Source organism: Clarias gariepinus, chromosome 20, assembly GCF_024256425.1.
Source record: "Clarias gariepinus isolate MV-2021 ecotype Netherlands chromosome 20, CGAR_prim_01v2, whole genome shotgun sequence".
Classification (NCBI taxonomy): domain Eukaryota; kingdom Metazoa; phylum Chordata; class Actinopteri; order Siluriformes; family Clariidae; genus Clarias; species Clarias gariepinus.
Genome location: NC_071119.1, coordinates 12,400,508 through 12,406,048, shown reverse-complemented (window position 1 = coordinate 12,406,048; position 5,541 = coordinate 12,400,508).

Here is a 5,541-nt window from a genome sequence, read left to right as displayed (position 1 = left end):
TCGCCCTATCATCCGGAGATCGCTGGTTCGATTCCCGGGTGATGCTGTAACCTCTTGCAGCCGGTGGTCTAGAGAGAGCTGATTGACCGAGCTCTCTTAGAGGGGAGGGATGAGAGGTACTTAATGCTTCCACATTAATCACGGCTCTACAGCCAATGATTAAGGGGCGTCCGTGAGGTCTCGCAAGCGGAAGGAACGGATAGCGCTGTCCTTCAAGTGTGTTACGCCGGGGGGTGAGAGAGCAGTTAGAAAAGATGCGACTGGCTGACGTCTAAAAACTTAGTTGTAGCTCGCGTTATCCGTAAACAAAACAACATGTACAGTCCAGGAGCAATTCTTTGAAGCGGTTACTAAGGAGACAAAGTGTTGTTTAAGATAACATAAAAATGTCAAATGTGTTTTCTTGCTGAAAGAGTTTACATGATTGGTTTTCAATGTGGGTTTTGACCTCTTGTGTAAATACATATAAATCACCCCCTTTAAAAAACTTTACCTGATGTACAACATTCATTTATCAAGATGTACAGCAATCTGTCTTATCCAGTCTAAGGCTGCACGTACTGTATAAGAAAGTTATTCACATCGGAATTGAGAATGTGACCTTTGATGTTGAAATTGTCAAGGAAAAGATCAGATTTTGATTTCCACGTTTTCCTTTCAGTGTGCACACAGTCATAGTTATTTCATTTTGTTAACCCTTTCATGTGTCATGTTGACCTACAAATATATACATACATGTACAGTATATAATCCCAATGCTCAATAGAATTTCACTAGGTCTCTATATAACTGTTGCTTTAAGATGCATGCTCAAAATATTACTAGTTCTATAGAATGCTGTAGATCTGCAGTAGGACTCTTCTGTTGAACATCTGCTGTGACTACAGAATTCTGATTTTACAGAATTTCCAAGATGATATGCAAGTGGTATTGAACATACATGTAGTTTATAAAATGTTTTCTTCTAAACAAAATCCCATCCGTTCTTCAGAATTCTCTTAATCCCACACCGTTTAAAATTAAATTCACTAGTTACACCAAAGCTCTTCTTGTCCTTACCGATAATTTTAAAATCGTTTCTCAGTTTTTGATGGATTATTGATACTTTTTAAAACCCATACTGTGCAACATATCATTACAGGTGCTGTACAGGTATCCGTTTTCTTGGGTGATCTGCCTATGGACGTGGTTTGGTTAATTGGCAGGAAGCCTACGGTCTTTTTTGTTTGTTTGTTTGTTTGTTTAAGCAAGTTCTTTGACACCCAGTCTATCCCTTTCAAGCTGTAGTGTTTACATTCTGTTTGTCATTAATACTATTATTAGACAATGTTTCCGAAAAACTTGGGCACTTGGGTTGAACATGCAATGCAAAGTTCTTTAAAATTTTGATTTTTTTATTGGAAATTCTATCTTTAGTTTAATTGCACTTCAAAAAACTAAAATTATTTTAATTGTAAGTGCAATTTTGATTTTATTATAGTGCAATATTTCTACTTCAGGTAATGGCATATAAGCTTTTTTATGGTTGTTTAAAGAAAAATTTAAATTTGAAATTTGAAATGCCAGTCTGGTCTTAGTGCTGGTCCCAAGCCTGAATAAATGATGAGGATTGTATCATGAGGGCCATCTGTCATAAAGCTTTTGCCTTGACCCATCACCCAACCATTTCCATAGGAATTATTTAGTATAGAACTTGGGAACTTAAGTTCTATAGGATTTCAGTGTGTGACTCTGGGACACAATTTTTTGACAATTGGGATGCATTCAGAATTTTACGTCCCGCAGCCATAGCTGCATTTATACCGGCAATATTTCTTCAATCTATTTTAAATCGTTCTGATGAAAGATTGTAGGTTATTAACTGTTTACATAAATGTTGTAATGCATTGTTGCCAAACCCCTCTATACAGTCCTGACGTCACTCCAAGCCATTTCCAAGCCCCATGTTTGGCCAATTAAATGAGTTCCTAAGGGGGGAAAAAAATTCTACCATGATGGCATCCAAACACTATATCACGAGTTTATATGGAGAAATAAAGGGATTTCTTACTCTCATCATGTTTCAAAATCCCAGTTTGACTTGAACATCCCTTGCACCTCTAGAGCAGCAGACAGTTCGAAAATGTTTACAGCTTAGAGAACAGCAGCGCGTTTCTCTGAGCAGGGCTGCTCGGGTCAATGAGATGCCCGGGTCAACTTTTTATTATTGTTATTATTACCAGGAAAAATTCCTCATAAAAGTACTTATTATTATTATTATTATTATTATTATTATTATTATGTATATGGGCAGTGATGTACTGTATGATTGTGTAGGTGTGTGTATAGGTCTGTGAGAGGAAAGTTCATTTTGTTATACATGGTCTATGCAGTATTTTTAGCGCACATGGAATTGCGTTAATATTTAATCAAAGCGCAAATTCAACAATAAAATCCATGTAGGGCTAAGCCCCTCTCTCCCTCTCCCTCCTCCTTCCTTTATCCCTGCTGAATCCCCTGTGTGTGTGTGTGTGTGTGCGTGTGCATGCGTGTGTGTGTGCGTGTGCGCGTGTGTGTGTAACCGAATGTCCCCACAATGTTACTAACATCCGATATATTTGATATCACGGGAACATTTTGCTGGTTGTCATGACGAACATTTTTTCGTACAAAAATTAAAGCTTTAATAACTTAAAAATATATATTAAGAGGTTATGGTTATGCTCAGGGTTAAATTAGTTAACTGCATTAATGATAATTATTCTATAAACAGAAGGTCCTCACAAGGATAATAGGATGTGAGTGTGTGCGTGTGCATGTTTTTATATCTTGGTGGGACCCGAATGCTGGTTTATATAAGGAACTTTGCTTTTTTACAAGCTTTAATGATTAAAAGTGATTTATACATACAAACACATATTAAGAGGTTACGGTTATGCTCAGATTTAGATCAGTTAGCTGCTAATGATTAATAAAAACAGAAGGTCCTCACAAGGATAGTAAGACGTGTGTGTATGTGTGTGTGTGTGTGTGTGTGTGTGAGTGTGTGGTTTATTCCAAAACTGTGAGCTACATTGCTTGAGTTTTATTTAAGCACACTTGCCCATTACAACAGTGCGTCTTGGTAATTCAATTGCACGTGATGATGTTGTTTAGATGGATCCACATCGTTGCTTTCACGTTCGTATTAATTGCTTTTTGGCGCAGACCTTCTGCCATTTAAAACCACACAGACACACACAGATACTTCCCCTCACATTACGAGACAAAATCATAAAACCGGTCGAAGATCTGAAGCAGCGAACCAATTAAGCCCTCCTAAGCAAGGCACCATCAGAGAGAGTGACACCGTGTGGCCACCTTTGATCACGCCACCTTGGACATGGGACCGGTGTTGACAAATACAAAGAAATCTGAGATTCCCTCTCTCGTGCTCTGCATTTCCAATTCCTCGTTTTCTCTCTCCTTTTCTCTCTTCATTCATACAGGGATAGAATGGGTAAAATTCCACTCCTTCTACCCCCCCTCTTCTCCTTTTCCCCCCCTGAGACACTCCACTCACTCACAAGAGCCCAGCAACCACTCTTATTAACTGACCTAGAGGGGGAGGGGTGTGTGTGTGTGTTTGTGTGTGTGTGTGCGTACATTTATGTGTGAGAGACTGTGAAATGCTTGAGAGTAAAGAAGAAAAAGGTACATATACGTATATACAGTATACAGTGTATAGTGTGTATGTGTGTGTTAGTGTTTTAAGCACATTTTTTAAAGGCATGCAGAAGATCAAATCCTCTCCCCACTGTTATGTTATAATCATTATTCTTTGTAATAAGCTGTTAATTAAGCAAACTGGATAAATCAGGGAGAGAAGGAGTGTGTGGGTGTGTGACTGACTTCCAGTTTTGTTTTCTAACAAGAGGGAGTTCCTTGTTCTTAGCAATGGGAAAAAGAGAAAGAGAGAAGGAAGGGGAGAGAGAAAGAAAAAAAAGCAGAAAGAAGGAAGAAAACGAGAACTCTTGGGGCCCTGGTTCCCCCCTGAACAAGAGTAATACAATCCAGATGTAGTCTCTTAGTCTCTCTCTCTCTCTCTCTCTTTCTCTCTCTCTCTCAGTTTCTCTCTCTTAGAAAAATATCTAAAATATGTGTGTGTGTGTGTGTGTGTGTGTGTGTGTGTGTGTGTTTGTGTGTGTGTGTGTGCACGCGCGCATGCACGCAACCTCGCCTCCACATGTGATTGGAATATGTAACAGTTTCGACCTTGTGGGGACATTTGTCTGGTCCCTAAGATGAAATTCAGATTTTATTTATTTATTTATTACTTCGGTTTTATTGGGAAAAAATCTGCTAAAGGTGTTTTTTCCCCTTTTTGTTACAAATGTTAAGGTTGTGGTTGTGGCATGAGATTTTTTTTTTTCAGCTGTATTAATGCACAAGTCAATAAAAAATACCTGACAATTGTGTGTGTGTGTGTGTGTGTGTGTGTGTAAGTTAGAAAGCATTTCCCAATACTCCTGCTAGAAGTAAATATAAAAGACTTGCATATGTGCATTTTGTAAAATTAGATATGTGGGTATGTCACTCACTCATCATCGGACCTGGAGCCTATCCCAGGAGTCTTATAGGGCATGAGGCAGGGTAGACCCTGGACAGAGTGCCAATCCATCACAGGACACACACTCATACACACACCCATTCACACACTACGGGCAATTTGGGAACACCAATCTGCAAGTCTTTGGACTGTGGGAGGAAACCGGAGTACCCGAAGGAAACCCACCAAGCAAACTCCATGCACACAGAGACGGGAATCGAGTCTGGCCGGGAATCGAACCCGGACCGTGGAGGCGCCAGGCGACAGTGCTAACCACTACACCACTGTACCGTCTGCTTATGTGTGTGTTAGTTAGAAAGCATTTCCCAATCCCTGCTAGTAAAAAGAAATGTGAAAGAAACCGACTTGTATTTGTGCATTTCTGAAATTAAAAGCGTGTGTCTGTGTTTTTGTGTCAGTATGTATGTGTGTGTGTGTGTGTGCGCGCGCGCATCTATGTGAGTAAGAGTGTGTGCTTGGGAGACAAACTCAAAAGAATGAGAAATGGAAAAATACAGGAGAGAAAAACAGTGACGCACACACCACTGCATGCAAACTCCAGCACATATACCTATGGACACACACACACACACTTTCATATTTTCTGAATTGGTTCAGGTTTATCTTATTAATAATAATAATAATAATAATAATAAAAATAATTGTGATTTTTGTAATGTCGCGTGCTTGTTAACGCTTGCGTTGGTCACGCGAGATAAGTAACTACATGAACGCGCGCGCGTCGCTGCGCGCACTCGTTCTTATCCTATTATTAAAACTTATGCTTTTTGGTAACTTTGCCATTTTTTTTCTCCTCAGTAAAGAGGAATTAAAAAGTGTTCGCTGTCCCCCAGCACGACCTCCTCCTCTCCTCCTCTCTGTCCCTCCCTCCGTTAGTGATTGGCCAGCCGCGCGCTCGTCGCTGTGTGTAAGGTGTGCGTGCGTGTGGTATATGTGTGTGTGTGTGTGTGTGC